Raw genomic sequence first — 18448 nt, 5'->3', positions numbered from 1 at the left:
GAAAGTGACCTAAGGTTTCAAGACTCATCTGGGAAAGGATGCTACTGAGGAGGGGTCCCCAAGAGGAGAAGCTGCTCGTCTGGGATTGGGGATCTTTGTGTAGTTCACATTGCATTTGAGGGGCTGGCAGGATATACATCTGCACAAGACTAACAGGTGCTAGAAACTCAGATCCAGAGCTCCCGAATGTGGTTGGGCTGAAGTCAAAGATTTAGTTGTCATCTCAGGAAACCAGTTGAAATAACAAGTTGTTTAGCTTCCTCAATTACTAAAAGAAAGGCTTAGATTTCTGATTGCATGGGTTATAGCAGGTGGATGGGTATTTTCTGGTGCCTGGATGACCAGGCCTGATTCCCCCAACACAGTCCTTGGATCTTGAGATGCCAAGAAAGTGGGACATGAGCTCTGTCCTCCCCCACTTAGTATAACTTTGCTGCTTCTCCCTCAGTTGTCCAGCTTCTAATTCTGCAAACAACAGCTGGAGAGAGTCAGTGAGGGCCAACTCAAACAGCTGTGTGGTGAGAAACAAGAAGGCATCCAGGACCGTCTCCCTTCAGCTTTGGCCAGAGAGAGAGAGAGAGAGAGAGAGAGAGAGAATACGCATGTACATGAGAGACAAATCCATAGACATAGCAGGGAATGGGTAAAACTTTCTGACCAACCTTTTTAAAGTTAAATAAATTTCTTTAAGATAATATTCTTTTAAAAATTATTTGAATTCTGAGTTGGGTGTGGTGGCACACACTTGTAATCTCAGCTACTTGGGAGGATGAGGCAAGAGAATCACCAAGTTCAAGTCTAGCCTGGACAGCTGTCTCAAATAAAATAAAAATAACAATAATAAGGACTGGAGATGTAGCTCAGTGATAGCGAACCCTTGTGTTCAATCCCCAGTACTGGAAAACAGAATTTAAATTTGTACCAAAGATTATTCCAAATCCTAATGATTAACAAATCATAAATCTAGTTTGCAGGATCCTCCAACTGCAAGTGGCCACCTCTGCATATACCAGCCTGACCCCACACTTGCTACAGAGGGTGCTTAATGCCCCTGAGCTTGGTTAGAAGATGCCTCCAGGCATGTGCCTCAAGGATAGACACTGGGTCCTAAAATAGATGAAAAGATTGAGAGTTCAAGAAAAGGTTGTTGTCCCCAATCCAGCGGAAGAGAGGCCTCTTCCTGGAAAGTGATTAGGGATTTGTGTGTGTTTTTGTTTCTGGCTAAACATAAATCTCAAACTAGGTAATCTGTTTCTAATCATAATTTGGATTAGCCATCACACTATCCAAATGTTTATTTGTCTAAGGAAGCCAATCCCCAAGCACCAGCAGGGCGTGACCAACCTCCCCCCATAGTAGGCTCATTCCAGAATCAGCGGGCTGCAAATGCTGCCTCTTCAAGCTGGGCCAGGGCAGGAAGTAACTGTTCTATACAACATTCTGGCTTCAGTTCAGGGTTATCCCTTTTGGTCACCGTTGATTCTCAAGCAATCTGCCATCATCCCTTTCCTTCCCTGGGCATTGGGCGATGTCTAGAGACTTGTGGTTGTCACATTGCGGGGAGTGCCACTTGCATCTAGTGGGTAGAGGCCAGGGATGCCGCTAACCATCCTACAATGCATGTGACAGTCCCCAGAACAAAGAATTATCCGACCCCAAATGTCAGTTGTACCCTGAAATATAGCCAGCTTTAACTAAAACTGTACCCTCACCAAGGTTACCTTGTGGGCCCTCCCTGCAACATCTGTCTTATCTGGAGTATTGAGTCAAAACAAGACCACAGAGAGTCCTGGGAAATGATGTTCCCTCAAAACTACTCCCTGTGGATACCCCCTAAGGGCCCCACTCCCAGTTCCAGTATCTTGCCCCAATGTCCCAGACTGGCCATAGGGACAACTCCAGGTCAAGGTGGTCCCTGAGGAAAAGAACTCCTTTCCCCTTCCCTCCCTTTTTTTCCTGCCTTCCTTTTTTCCTATTCACAGTGTAATGATTCAGCCACCAGAGCTAAGGTTCCCATTTGGGCCAGTACCTCCCAGCAAGGCAAAGCAAGAATGCATGGTATCTGTTAGGGTGGTTTTCAGGCTTCCTGAAGAAAGTTATTAAGGACAGTTGAAATCTCTGCCAATGTCCTTTTAAAGGGAGAATGGGAGAAGAGTGATGACAAGTGCTCTGTACAATTACAATTGCTCAATTATCCTTCTACCAAATTAAGTCTTAATAAAAAAAAAAAAAATAGGAATCGTCATTAACTAACCATGTGCACAACTCCAGAAACTCCATTCATGAGTTGCTGTGTGAACAGTGCCCCAGAGATGCATGACAGGTGATCCCGCTTCTTGAAGTCTCTTCAAACTCTTTCCAGTTCAAAGTGAATGAACGTGCCAATCCAGATTTCTCTGTGAGGCAAGCCCTGAGTGACAGCTGCTTTTCTTTTAAGGACTCCCCAGCAGACCTGAAAGGCAACTATGAGAAGCATGCTGTGGTGGTGGCACACACCCATGGGGCCTACCACTCAGGACAGATGGTCTGACAAATGCTATTGCACAAGTGTCCTCCATTAGATCTGCCTCTTATGCTCCTTCCTGGCATCCTGGGCTTCTAGAAAGCATGTCGCACAACTGTGTAATGATTCAGCTCTTTGCCCGATTGTTTACCATTTGTCTGTCCCCCAGGGTAACTCCAAGACAGCAGGGCTCGTGTTTATTTTGTTCATTACAATGTCTCTACCACAAAGCCTGGTATACACTAGGTGCTCAATAACTGTTAGCAGGATGGATGAACCAAAGAAAAATGGTGACAAAGAATGCATATTCATATAGGTAAAGACCAAAGGCAAGGCCAAGCAAGGTCTCCCAGTCCCTCTCACCTTCACTAAAAAGTTGAGAGCAGGAGTTGTAATATGATGCCTGAGGCCAGGTAGGCATAACATTAAATCATGCTTTTCCTAGAAAGGTAACTGTAAGTCACAGGTGAGACTAAGTCTTATAGATCATAGCTGATGGAGGTAACATCAGCTTTCCAGAATGTTCTGTTCACGATGGAGAAACAAGCTGAATGTAATGGTTTCTTGAGATGCCGTGTCTCTGGATGAAAGACACTGTGACATCCTGGATTCCAAGGGAGTCAGGACCCTCACAGACTTCCCTTGAATGAAGCACAGTTCCTTCCCTCAGGATTCACCTTGAAATGGCCTGCAACTGCCCCTATAGCCAGCCTGGACCCCTGGGGCTGCATATTGGATTGGGGATGCAGCATCTCCCATCCTTCTTCAGGGTCTCATTTTGACTTAATACTCCAGGTAGGAGAGAAACTGAAGGGAGGTAGCACAAGCTAAGCAAATGTAGCTTAGCTTAGATTGTTCGTCGACATTAAGAAAATTTCCTAGCTGGGTCTGATGGCTCATGCCTGTAATCCCAGTGACTCAGGAGGCTGAGGCAAGAGGATTGCAATTTTGAGACTGACCTCAGCAATTTAGTGAGGCCCTAAGCTTAGTGAGACCCTGTCTCAAAATAAAAAATAATAAGGAGTGAGACTGTGGCTCAGTGGTTTAGCAACCCTGGATTCAATCTCTAGTACTCCTCCCCTCAAAAAAGAAAGAAGGAAGGAAGGAAGGAAGGAAGGAAGGAAGGAAGGAAGGAAGGAAGGAAGGAAGGAAGGAAGGAAGGAAGGAAAGAAAGAAAGAAAATTTAAGAACCAATTTGATGGGTGGTGCATACCTGTAATCCCAGGGCCTCTAGAGGCTGAGGTAGGAGGATCACAAGGTCAAAGCCAACCTTAGCAAAAGTGAGGTGCTAAGCAACTCAGTGAGACTCTGTCTTTAAATAAAATACAAAAGAGAGCTGGAGATGTGGCTCAGTGGTGAGTGCTCCTATATTCAATCCCTAGTGCAAAAAAAAAAAAAAGAACTAATTCATTCAATTCTGAAATGCACGGTTCTTTATGGTGAAAGCATAGCATTTCAGGAGTATAATATGGACTCGGAGATGAAGAAAGGGTGGTTTGGCTAAGAGGCCTACACCGGTCAGTGGGTGGTATGTGGGTGGCCTAGAGCAGAGGGATTAATCCAAGGAGGCTGGCAACTTCACAAAAGGAAATGGATCTTCATTTTTTAATGTTTTACAGGAAATCTTTATGTCATCATCAACCTATGTGGTATACAGATGACACAGGCCCACCCCTGCTCTGAGCACCAGGAAGGATATTAAGAATTTCTCTCTCGTCCTCACTGTCTGTACATGTGTGCATGCATGTGTGAATGTGTGTCCAGGTGTAGGGTAGGAGGTTGGCTTAGGGTTTCAATGGAAATGTTGGTACTTATGTGGAGTAAGGGACATAATTGTGTATCTACTTCCTGATTTTAAGTGGAGATTTCATAAGAAGTTCCATTGTTCAAGCTTTTCCAATGGAATTAATGACTACCGTATTGTGGTGGAAACTACTTTCAGCTTTTCAAGGGAACTACAGAATTGTTTACTATTGTATTATTAATATTATTGGGATAATAATCCTCAATCATTCAAATCTTTATTATTTTGTGCATTTATCAAGCAGCTCTTAGAAAGCCTGCATCTCTTCTTCTACAATGGAGGAGGTGTTTTCTTTAATCCCTGATATCTAGCAGGAAGCAGGTCCTCTCTCATACTAGCTGCTGTCTCTTACCACAGGTACCAGGAGTCAGCAGCATGTGTTAGTTAAACCCCAGACTCCACATCCAGCTTGGATTCTGGGGATGCTACTCCTGTTCACAAGACTGAGCAAGTTATACAAGTTTTTTGGAATCACGACTTCCTCATCTGTGAAACAGTAGATAGGGATGGTGTCTACCCTTTCGTGTAATTGTGAGGATTAGGAGAGTGCCTACATATAGAGGAAGCTGGATATACAGAATGTAGGATGTACCAAATAAGTTTTCTTAACTACTTCTGCTTCTATTATCATTATCACTTAAGAAACCACAGGCTGATTTAAAGCAAGTCATGATGATTACTATTTCCATTATTAATTAATAAAGTTGCCTAAAGAAAATAAAGTTGACTTAAAGCAAAATGCTCAAGTAGATAAAATTATTTTGAGTGTTCTCCTACTTCTATTATTCTTAGTTTCTCTTTCCTTTTGGCTCTTCCAAATTTCTGAAAATTTATCTTGGCTCAAGGTTTTACGGATAACTTTAAAATATCCCCTATGAAAGTAAACTAAGGTATGGCTACCCTACAAGGCACAATTCATACTTTCCAAGGAGACTGGAAGTTTCAAGTTTTTTTCTGAAAAACATGGAATCTATCCTATAGACTTCTATAACTTTGAAATTGGATTTCAGGACCATCTAATTCAATTTCAGAGTAGGCAAATGATCCATCCTTGGAGACAGGTATAGCAGGTTAGTGGCAGAGATGACTAAAGTCTTGGGTTAAGCTCTTAACCAACTAAGAGCTATGAATATGTGGCACATGGAATGATTTCTTTTACTGAACTACACAGTAACAGTATGGCTTCCGTCTCCAGAAAAAGATGTTATAAGATTGTCAACAAAATTCACAGTGTGTTTTATGCACTGAAAGGAGTATTACTGAGGTTAAGATCCTGATCTTCTTAATGAAAACCCACGAGGGACCATATCTTTTGGTTTTAAGTACTAAGAATAGCTGTTGCTTCTGGAACCACTGCTTGGTATCTATTTCTTTTTAACTTAATTTTTTGAAAAAATATTTATTGATATGTTGGATTAACAACTCATAATTGTATCCATAATTGGTTTGTTTTCATTGGATGAACACTACAAACTTTTAATCTATTATGTAGCAGCTACTAGTAAGCTCAAGGACAAATTTCTGTTTTGTCTCTGTGATTAGAAACCAATAGCTATCACAGATTACAAATGCAAATTAGAGCTGAAAACTTTGTAGCCAGTTTTCCTGAACTTTGATCTATTGAATAAAGGAGTTCTGAGGCCCTTTACATTCTATTCTTTACTTCCTTATTGAATATTCCCAGTGTACACAGTAGTATCTTAAAGATTCTGAGAAGACTGACAATTTAAAATCAAAATGAAAATATCTTTTTACACATTATTTCCCTGTACTTGTAAAAGTTACTTGATTACGGGATCTTTTTTTAAAAAAATTATGACCTAAATATCTAGAATTTACATGAAACATATTTTGGAAAATACTCCTTTCTAATAATTTATAACTAAATCCTGTTTATTGGATTCATGACAGTGCAAAAGTTAGCAAATGATTCTTTCTATTTCTGTGCAACAAGAAGAAAATCCAACATGTATATATTGGCTGAGATGACTGGTCAGATTTCTTCCCACTCTAAAATTTGCTGATTCTCAGATTTTCAAGTGAATAAAAGGAACAGTGTTGCATACCTGTAATCTTAGCAACTCAGGAGACTTAGGCAAGAGGATTGCAAGTTCAAAACCACCCGCAGCAATTTAGCAAGGCCCTAAGCAACTTTAGTGAGACCCTGTTTCAAAATAAAAAGGGCTGAGGATGTGGACCAGTTAAGTCCCTCTGGGTTCAGTCCCTGGTACCAAAAAGAAGGAGAAGGAAAAGGAAAAGGAGGGAGAGGAGGAGGGGGAGAAGAAGAAAAGTGGCTGAGGTATAAGTCAATGGTAGAACATGGGCTTATTATTATGCATGAAGCCCCGGGTCAGCTCCCAGCACCTAAAGAAAAGAAAAGAAAAAGTTTAGTTTTTAAGAATGTCTGACTGTTCCTATAATTAGAAATTTAAGTTTGCTAAAATGAATACTACAGTTAGAAATTAATACATTGTACACTATTTCTGGTGCTGTTTATCCACATGTAATCTAAAAAATTGCTTTTAAAAATGAAGTTTTAGAAACAACCCCCAGAAGTGTTTACAAAGATATAGATTTCCTTTGAAAAGCATCAAAGTCAGAAGATGTAAGGTTTTCTGAAATTCTTGTTGGGTTTAGAATTTACAATCCTTCCCTTTTGGCTTGATAAAGGCTTGTATAATGAGGTTGCTCCAACTTCATTGTACCTTAGGGGTTGTGCAACTAAACTTATTTCCTCAAGCTTGTGGCCCATTCAAAGAGTATGTTCTTCATTCATGGCACCTTTGCCCATATGACCTGCCCCCTCCACCCTCCATTAAAACCAACCAAACAAAAAACAACAGCAAGGACCTCAATACATGCTCCATTATATGTGGGATATTATATACATACCCTAGCCATGCATGTGTTACCTGGATGAGAACCTGGGACTTCTTCCAGAAAACACATTCATCCCCTTGACTAATGAGCCAGACACAAGAGGAAATAGCAAAGTAAGATCATTTTTAAGGAAAAATAACAGCCAGGAGTGGTGGTACCTGCCTGTAATACCAGCAAACTCTCACAAGTTTGAGGCCAGCCTCAGCAACTTAGGGAAGCCCTAAGCAACTTAATGAGACCCTGTCTCAAAATTTAAAAATTGTTGGGCGGGGGTGTGGCTAAGAATGTTGCTCAGTGGTTAAGTGCCCCTGGGTTCAATCCCTAATACTTAAAAAAAAAATAGAGAGAGAGAGAGAGAAGTGACAGAAGAGATTGTGGGGAGAAATGATGACTGGCCTTCATGCCTAGGTCCTGGGATGACATCAGGAGCCTACTGAACATGTCACTATTACCTGCAGTGATTTTCCTTGCCTTTCTCTCTGTGATGCCCTTGAGAGGGGTAGGATTGAGCTATTTCTCTGGGCTACCTTTCTCTATGATTATATTTCTGTTTTTTCCTCTCTGTTACCTTTTATTCATTTAATTCAGATTGGATACCTACCATGTGTCAGGCATTAATGTCACAAAAATGCATATGCCCCCATCCTTGCCCTTGAGTTCTCAATATAGAAGAGCACATGGGTACTGGAAACAATTTCCATTCAATGTGACAAACACTCCAAAAGAACCGTGTATAAAGACCAGGGAGGTAGTAATAGAGGTGACATTTGAGTCAGGTCTTAGGGAATGTGTTCGACACTGATTTTTCCATTAATAGAATTACTTTTTTCTGCTTAATAGCAACCAGCTTGCTAGAAGAGGAAGTATAAGCCAATAACTCGCTTTGGATTAACTCAGGAAACTAACTGACAGAACCTATTAGCTAAAGGCTAGACTCATTTCAAGCAATTCAGCAAATATTCAGGCCTTAATCATTTCAGTTACTGGAGGACAATGCCATCTGGAGAGTGGACTCTTTGGAACTGACCCTGATGTAAAGATGTTCTAAGGATGGCCTTTGACTTCAGAAATTCCTAGAATTAGCTTTGCTTTATAGTCAGTTTGCCCAGTTTCCCAATCTCACAGCAGATACTCAGAAATAAGCTGCATGTTTAAGTTGTTATAAAGATAAAAATAAGATCATTACTGAATAACTGGCCTTAATTTAAATTTCAGGAGAAATTTTGCAAAGTATAAGTAAGGTAAGCTGGCTCCTTGTTTTCTGTTCTGTGCTAATACTGAAAACTGATTAAGGTCTTAATACCAGACAGAAGTTTGTGGATTTTTTTTTTTTTTTCCAAGTTACTTTTATGAGGCAAAACCATGGATATCAACCATTTGATTGATATCCATCACTCCCCTGGCTATCCAAGTAGTTCTCTAATTTGATGTTAATAATAACAGAAAAACTTTCTTTTTAGCAAATACTTTTATTTTAGACTCAGCAATTCAAGTACCACCCCCCGCCCCCCAAAAAAAGAACCCCAGTTGAATTTAGTAATAAGCAGCGGTTGTCTCTGTTTATTATATTTGAATTTGATCATAGCTTTAACTTCCCTCATGGGGTTGAGACAGTTCTATCCAGCTGGTTTTGTAGCCCCAAAACTTAAACAGGACCCTTTACAGTTAGAACACAAGAATGAGCCAAGTGTGGTGGTGTGTACCTGTAATCCTAGCACTTGAGAGGTTGAGATAGGAGGATGGCAAGTTTGAGGCCTGCCTGGGTAATTTAGCCAGACAAACAAACAAAATAAAACACTAAACCCCCATGAGGTTTGTAAGCATTTGAAAGTAGTGCCTATGTTTCAGTTTCCAATATGGAACTTGAAAACCACTATTTTAGATTTCTATTAAACTTGAGAGATCTCCTCCCCCAGAATCTATTATATGCTCCTTCATGGTATTTTAAGATGTATCTGTCCCTCCTACTAGACCTCAAACTCCCTTAAAACAAGAAATGTGTCTCATTTGTCTTTTTTTAATGCCTTTATTTTTTACTTACTTATTTTTCTATGGTGCTGAGGATCAAACCAGGTGAGCATTCTATCACTGAGACATAACCTCAGCCCCCTCATTTATCTTAATATCCCAGAGTCTGTTACACAAAGGAGTGTTTGTCAAATATATTTATTCTAATAGTTCATATACTGACCATGAAATACAGGTTTCTTAATTAAGAATGTGAAAAGAGAATTTACAGAGTGGGAGAAAATCTTTACTAGCTATTCTTATGACACAGGATTTATATCTAGAATATTTAAAGAACTCAATAACTTTATGATAAAAAAAAACCCTCACAGATAACCCAATTAGTAAATGAGCAAATGAATTAAACAGACATTTCTCAAAAGAAGAAATACAAATGGCCAGCAAACATATGAAAAAATGTTTAACCTAATTAGCAATTTGGAAAATGCAAATTAAAACTACAACTGAGATTTCATCTCACACTAGACAGAATTGCAGTCATTAAGAATACAAACAATTGAGCTGGGGATGTGGCTCAAGCGGTAGCGCGCTCGCCTGGCATGCGTGCAGTCCAGGTTCGATCCTCAGCACCACATACAAACAAAGATGTTGTGTCTGCCGAGAACTGAAAAATAAATATTTAAAAAATTCTCTCTCTCTCTCTCTCTCTCTCTCTCTCTCTCTCTTTAAAAAAAAAGAATACAAACAATAAGAGTTGGGGTTGTGGCTCAGTGGTAGAGCGCTTGCCTATCATGTATGAGGCACTGGGTTCCATCCTAAGCACTGCATTATAAATAAAGGTCCATTAACAACTAAAAAATATATATTAAAAAAAAGAATACAAATAATAATAAATGCTGTATATGATGTGGGGAAAAATGAACACTTTGACAATGTTGGTAGGATTATAAATTAGTACAACCACTATGGAAATCAGTTTGGAGTTCCTAGAAAAAAACTAAGAATGGACCATATGAACCAGATACACCACTCCTTGGTATTTATGCTAAAGAATTAAAGTCATCATACTTCAGTGATACAGGTATACCCATGTTTATAGTGGCACAACTTACAGTAGCCAAACTATGGAACCAGCCTAGGTTTCCATCAGTGGATGAATGGTTAAAAAAAAATGTATATATACACAATGGAGTTTTATTCAGCCATAAAGAAAAATAAAATCATGTCATCTGCAGGAAAATGGATGGAACTGGAGTATGAAGTGAAATAAGTCAAACTTAGAAGATCAAGTGTTTTCTCTCGTATGTGGAAGCTAGAGAGGAAAATAAAAAAGAAAGGTGGGGGCAGATCTCATGGTAATCAAAGGGATATCAGTAGAGGAAAGGGACCAGGGGCTGAGAAGTGGGGATGGAGGGTGGAAGTACTAGGAAGTGATATTGGTCAAATTATATTTTTATATTGTGTACATGTGTGAATATATAGCAGCAAATCCCATCATTAAGTACAATTGTAATATATCAATAAAAAAATGTGAGGAATTTTTTTTAATTATAGGTTTCCTTAAGCAAGAAGTGAAAAAGAGCAAGTACCATATATACAACTCTCAAACTTGACTTTTCATAATAATTTTTTAAAATGGCAGCCCAAGGAATCTTTTCTTTTTTTTTTAGCCTAGTGTTCTAACAGTTTTATTTTTTATTATTATTATTTTTTAAATTTTTATTGTTGGTTGTTCAAAACATTACATAGTTCTTGATATACCATATTTCACACTTTGATTCAAGTGGGTTATAACTCCCATTTTTACCCCGTATACAGATTGCAGAATCACATCAGTCACACATCCATTGATTTACATATTGCCATTATAGTGTCTGTTGTATTCTGCTGCCTTTCCTATCCTCTACTATCCCCCCTCCCCTCCCCTCCCCTCTTCTCTCTCTACCCCCTCTACTGTCATTCATTTCTCCCCCTTGTATTATTTTTCCCTTTCCCCTCACTTCCTCTTGTATGTAATTTTGTATAACCCTGAGGGTCTCCTTCCATTTCCATGCAATTTCCCTTCTCTCTCCCTTTCCCTCCCACCTCTCATCCCTGTTTAATGTTAATCTTCTTCTCATGCTCTCCAAGGAATCTTTTCATAAGCAAATATGATCTACCCATGTGATCTAAAGACCCTGATTTCCTTTGTGCCCAAATGGGGCATTCTATTTTAGGATTTTGTATTTATGATCATTTGCTGTCTCACGAAAGATGACATCTGAGCTATAAAATAAGAGATCTTGATCATCTGTGGAAGGTTGAGATGGAGTATTTTGTGTCTGAAATCCCAATAACATATAACTGCCATTTATTGAGTATCTACTCTGCCAGAAGTTCATGCATTGGATCTCATTTAATCCTCCCAGTGATCTCTAGGCTTAAAAGGGTTACATGGCTTCCCCCAAGGCTACATAATTCAACACGCCTAAACAAATCCATGAGCAAGCTCCCCACAAACTTGGCATTCTCCCGGAGTTCTGTTTTAGTGCATGAAAATCTTAGCATCTCTTTTCTTTCTTTTAATATATATTTCTTGGTGTAGATGGACACAACACAATGCCTTTATTTTTATATGGTGCTAAGGATCGAACCCGGGTTCCACCCGTGCTAGGTGAGCGCTCTACCGCTGAGCCACAATCCCAGCCCTTAGCATCTCTTTTCTATATCCAACTTCCTTCTGAGTCCTGTTGATGTAATGACCACCAATCTCTAAACTGCCTCTGTGCCTGTCTCTAGTCCTAGCCACCATCTGGGTCTCCCTGAACAATCAGTGACCTTCTTGTCCTGTTCAAATCATTGCCCCATGCCAAAGTTTGAGTAGTGTTCTCAAAATTCACATCTGCTTTTCCTGCTTAAAAATATTCCAGTTGAGTTTTCTATTCACTCTTCAAATAAAATCCAAACTCCCCACCTGGCCTGCCCCCCTCCACCCAGTGACCTCGACAGTTTTTTCTCATTTTCTGGACTTTAGCTGCACTAGCTATTCCCTCAGCCTAGGGTGTTCAGACTCTTCCTTTTCATAGTGTAGGTTGATGCTCCAAAGATTTTTTTAATGTGCTTTTATCACATCATGTGCTTCTCTTTAACAACTTTAATTTATATATATATATATATATATATATATATATATATATATATACATACACACTTATACACTTAATTATTTGATTAGTATATCTGGCTCTCCCATTAGCCTGTAAGCTACAGGAGGGTAGGTACCACATCTATTTTAATTCACCAGACCCTCGCCCTCAGCTGAAATGCAGTGAACACACAATAAATATTTGTTGAATAAATTAATTTTCTAACAACTGTTAAGCAGCAAACCAGAGATTTGACCTCAAAAGATTTCTGAATCCATGTTCAGCTTCCTCCCCTAGTTCTCCTTGTCTTCAGGGTATGGTTAGGCCCCCAAATGGTCACTATTGCCAATGGAGGTAGAAGAAGGTAGAGGTTGGGAGTCTGGCCCACACCTCCTTCTGGGCCTGGAATGTTCGGGAAGAGGCTGTTGAATGACCTTGGGTCCATGAGCACTTGCTCTGCCCAGGCATCATTCCAGGCCCTTTATGGAGATTCTTAGAATTATTCTCTCTCAATAAGCATTTAGGATTAAGATCTCCCCCACACCTACACCCACACCCACCTTTCTTTCTTATTTTAAACAGATGAGGAAAGTGTAGCACAGACAAATTAGGTAATTTGCCTAAAGTCACCCAGAAATTATGTGATGGAACCCAAATTCAAACACATAAGCCATTTGGCTCTAGTTCCACATTCTTAATCTCTTTGCCATCTCTCCTTGGCTTACCTTGTTCCATTTTTTTTTCCTTACCTGAGTCTGTCTCTGATTTGGCTTCTCTTATTTTCATTGGAATCTGTACTCATTTCTTCTTCTTTGCACCTCTTTTCTCCCTCTACCCCTTTTCTCTCCCTCTCTATCCTTTCTTCCTCTCTCCCTACTATTCCCATTAGTGATGAGAACCATGACATTATTTACTTGAAATTTATATTTTCAGGAAACTTTCTATCAGCATCAAGGAGTTTTCTGCACACTTTGCAACTTTTAAGAAAATATGTAGATGAGAATTATAAATCTCTAACCTTGCTTGCTCTTACTTTTCTGAGTGGTAAAGACCCATTTTTCATTCACTTCCAATTTTGAGCTTTGAATGTAGACTAGAAAGGATAGTAAAAGCAGCCTAAGGAAGAGAAATAGCTGGTTATGGTGATGCACATCTGTAATCCCAAAGATTTGTGAGGCTGAGGCAGGAGGATTGCAAAGTCGAGGCTAGCATCAGTAATTTTGCAAGGCCCAAAGCAACTTAGTGAGACCCTGCCTCAAAATAAAAAAGGGCTAGGGTTGTTTCTCAGCGTTAAAGTGCTCCTGGGTTCAATCCCTAATACCAAGAAAAAAAAAAAGAAAGAAAGAAAAGAAACTTTAAAATTCTGTTTTTTTGTTTTTGTTTTTTTCCCTCCATGTGAGAAGACCACTATAAATTGTGGAGATGCTTCTCAAATAAAATTAGATTCTGTTGCTGCCTGCTGCTTCCCTCTATATTTCATCTCTTTTCCCGAAACTGCTGAAACCTCTCTCGGGACACTAGGTAATCTGAAGGAAGAATAGCAAGTTCAGGCACCACAAGTCCTGGAGAACTAAGGCGCGCTGATTTGCATTTCTGGGTCAGCATGATTTCACTTTCATTTAACCCCTGGACTGACCCTTGTTTTTCAACACCTTGGCTCTTTCCGCCATCTGAGAGCCTGTGATGTGCTCAATCCGCAGACAATAACTGTCCTCAGGCCACCCAGCGCCTGAAAACCACTGGCACACTCCTTCGGGTTTCCCAGCATCACCAAGGTCTTTTCAGAGAGGAAGTGGCCAATGTTTTAAGCATCTCTGAATGCAGATTTTATTCATGTTCAATAAGATAGCTTTGTGTATTAATGGAAAATGAAATGAGTATTAGAAATCATGTATTCAGATGTGTCCAGTGCTGCCAGAATTTTGCACTGCTTTCGAGGTTGTTCATCTTTAATGTAATGAGAATAGTCATGGAGAACAAAGGATGTTATATCCTCTGTCTCTCTTTGGTATGAGTCATGCTGGGAATTCTATGAAGATCCACCGTATGTCAGAAAAAGGGACATAACATATATCAAAGATTATGTAGAATAAGGCCCTTTCTGCTATTTTATTCCCGGTGTAATTTTTTTACATTTTGCTTCATACATTTTGTTCCAATAAGAGGGAGCAAAATCCTGGGTTGGGATTGTGGCTCAGCGGTAGAGAGCTCACCTAGCACAAGCGGGACCTGGGTTCGATCCTCAGCACCACATAAAAATAAAGGCATTGTGTTGTGTCCATCTGCACCTAAAAAAAATAAATATTTTTTAAAATATATTTATTTTTTAGTTCTAAGTGGACATAATATCTTTATTTTACATTTATGTGGTGCTGAGGATCAAACCCAGTGCCTCACTCATGCTAGGCGAGTACTCTACCACTGAGCCACAACCCCAGCCCCAAAAAATAAATATTAAAAAAAAAAAGAGGGAGTAAAATCCTAACAAGATTTAATTACAAGTGCTGTGATTAAAGTTACAGGTCATTAGTTCATCTGAAATGAGGTTCACTTGGTTACAAGAACCTTGCAAAAAAGTAAAAGTACATTGCAAAACTCAAAGTGCTACACAGATAATGGTTATAAACCCAATTTTAAATAACTGAAAAAAAATATTGTTTGCTCAAAAGAGGTTTATCTCAATCAGTAAGAATAATTTTATTCCTTTTTTCTTAATTATAAAAGTAAGAATGTAAATGCTTGAAAACAAAATTTTTTATAGCTAACAACATAAACATTATACAAAAGACTTTCCCTAATACTTTAGTCACTAATACTTTCAATTTGCAGTGATAACCACTGATAGCATGATTTTTTTAAAAAATATTTTTAGTTGTTGATGGACTTTTATTCATTTATTTACATGTGTGCTGAGGTTCAAACTTAGTGCCTCACATATGCCGGGCAAGCACTCTACCACTGAGCTACAACCCCAGATTTTTAAAAATTATTTTTGGTACGTGAATACAAAACTAAACCTGCAGAAATGCTGAAATCTCCTTTTCGCTTAATGTGTTATGAACATCAAACATTCTTCTGCCTCTGTAGTGTTGTATGAATATTTTATAAAGTATTTAAGCAATCCTCTATTGTTGGACATCTAGGCTACCTCCAAGTTTTTGATAATGTATATAACTTTCTAATGATACACATTATAAAGTTATAATTATATCTTTGAATACATCTGTGATGATTTCTTAGATAAATTTCTGGATATACAATTGCTAAGTAAAAGAACAGGCACTCTTTTAAGGATTTGAAACACACACATACACATACACACACACACAGAAATACGCACATGCTGTTCCTTATGAATTGTTCTGGGAATTCCATGAAGACCTACATATGTACACCTTTCTAAAGGTGTGTGCACAATATCAATTTAAATCAATATACACACATATGTATATACATTATACACATGTACATATATATCATTATGCATAGATGTATGTATATACATGTGTGTGCATATATATACATATGTACATATATTCATATATATATATATCAATAATGATTCAGAAATTATAGGTGCCCCAAAAGCTCCTGTGTTAATGCAGAAACATTCAGAAGTAAAATGAATAGATTATAAAAGATGTAACCTAATCAATCTACCCTCGTTTGAATGAATCAACTGCTTGGTAACTTTAGGCATGTTGGTCATACCTGGAGAAGGTAAGTCACTGGGGGCATTGCCTGGAAGAATTCATCTTCTGTGTGACCCCATCCCTGGCACTCTCTGCTCTCCCAATGTCCTGAGCGGCTTCTCTCTGCCATGCCCTTCCACCATGATATGCTGTCTCATCTAGGGCCCAGAACAATGGGATTAGTCCGCCATGCACTAAATCTCTGAGTTCGTTTTTTTTTTTTTTTGTGAGCCAAAATAAACTTTTTCTCCTCTAAGTTATTCTTTTTGGGTATATTGGGCACAGAAATCAAAAACTAATAAATCAACTTGAATCAATTTATAGTAGCAATGTATACCATTGCACTTACTTTTACATAGATTCCCCAATATTAGATGTTACTATTTAATTTTTCCAAATTGACAAGTTGAAAAAAAATGATATATCATACTTTCTATAATTTGCATATCTTAGATTCTTAATGAACTTAAACATTTTTTTCAAATAATTATTAGTCATTTTAAAATGATTTATGTCCTTTGACCATTTTTCTTATGGATGTTTTATCTTTAGTTAATTTGTAAGATTTTGTTTAATAAGGCTACTCATTCTTTTTATCTTTTTATTTGAATTTTTAAAAAATCTATAGAATTGAAAGTGATGCAGAGTTTTCCCTAGGGAAAAAAAAAAAAGAACAGTTCAGCTAAAATCAGTTATAGAAACAAAACCCATCCCCGACTATATACACCTGGTGGATATATGGATTTGTTAGCTTATACCTCAATTGTTTTCTGGCAAATACTTCCAAATCAAAAGGCTGCTTATATCATCTTTACAAATAATTATGGTTTCATTTTGAAATAAGTCATTACTTTAAGTTTAACAAAGGAAAAATTTACAGTTATGAGCATTAACCAATAGTTAATGTTTAGTTTAAACTATTAAAATATTTAAACTATTTTTGAAGATCAATTTATGTTTTCTTTTAATTCAACTGCATCATAGGTAGGGTCATTTTTTTTGGTTTTCTTCTTTTTCTCTATTTTAGCAGTAATCTAAATTGGGATGAACAGAGGTCAGAATTTTGAACTCCAAGATAGACAAAAGGAACTCTGAAGATTGAAGAGTGTGCTAGACCAGATAATTAAATAGAATTTGATGTGTGATACAATATTTCTCTTTGTATTCTCACTCTTCCATTCTCACTAATTGGCTGCATGGTCTTAAAGGAGTCTTTTTGCCTCTTTGCTTCTGTGTGAAAGGAGTAATAGTGTCTCTAGCTGCCAGAGGAAGGGGACTGGGGGAGATGATTGAGCTGCCAATGAGAACTCATAAGTGTGTGGTGTTTTCCAAAGGAAGATGACTATTCAAAGTGTATATGCATTCGTGCTACTTCAAAATATAATTATGCTTCATGTGCACACATGTATGTGTGTATTCGTTTGCATACACATTTCATTGCCTATTTGGACTCCCTCATCATTAAAAAAACGTGTTTTTCAGTTGACCTTTCAGAATTGTAAATTGTGTGTGTCAGTTTTAAAAATTCTAATAAGATTGCTATTTTTAAATGACTGGCAGCAGCTCTTCTTATTAACTAATGGAGATAATGATGGCTACATCTTAACCCAAAGAGAAATTAAATAGGGCTGTCAGGTTTCTCTCATTCAGGAAAGGACTGCTATCCTTAAGCAGAGCAACTTCCTTGCTTGTTTCCAGATTGTGGGGTAGGATGGAGGATAATACTTTAAGTGATGAAGTTGGCATTTCCCATCTGTTGTACCTCAAACACAGGCTTCCTTCTCTCTACCAATCACAAATTATAAAATCTCTGCCGATAGTTTAACCATCTGGATTTCCCATCATACCCTGTTTTCACACCTGGAGAGTCAGAGCAGGTCTTTGATAGATGTTTTTTCAAAATTGCCTCATAAAATCAAAGGACAGGCAAACAATATTTTTCTAAAATTGTAAACAGTAGAATCATCATCCATAACATTTGTTACTGCTTTTAGAATTGTTAATAATTTTGGCTTCTGGGGTTTTGTCAAAGTGCTTTTTTTTTTTCCTTGAAGCAAGCTACCACATTCTCATTAGCTGCTTGCTTACATTTAACAACGTCAGAACTAAGCTCAAAGCATTGGGAGAGAGAAATTGCAAGAAGTCAAATACTGGGCTGGGGTTGTGGCTTATTGGTAGAGTGCTTGCCTAGCATGTGTGAGGCATTGGGTTCGATTCTCAACACCACATATAAGTAAATTAATAAATAAAATAAAGGACCCTTCACAATTTTTAAAATATGGAAAAAAAGAAGTCCATTACTAAGCACAATGAGTTTTACATTCAATTTTAATTAAAATATTTGTTCATGCTTTGCCTTCTCAGTCAAACACCACCTAGGCTTTGTCAACTGGCTCTGCTAATTGAATAGCCCTTTAAAATACCACTTTGAATTTGTCTAAGGGTCATGGACTATCTGAATTATTACTAAACTGGT

This window comes from Marmota flaviventris, chromosome 2, assembly GCF_047511675.1.
Source record: "Marmota flaviventris isolate mMarFla1 chromosome 2, mMarFla1.hap1, whole genome shotgun sequence".
NCBI lineage: Eukaryota > Metazoa > Chordata > Mammalia > Rodentia > Sciuridae > Marmota > Marmota flaviventris.
Note: the sequence above shows the minus strand (reverse complement) of the source record.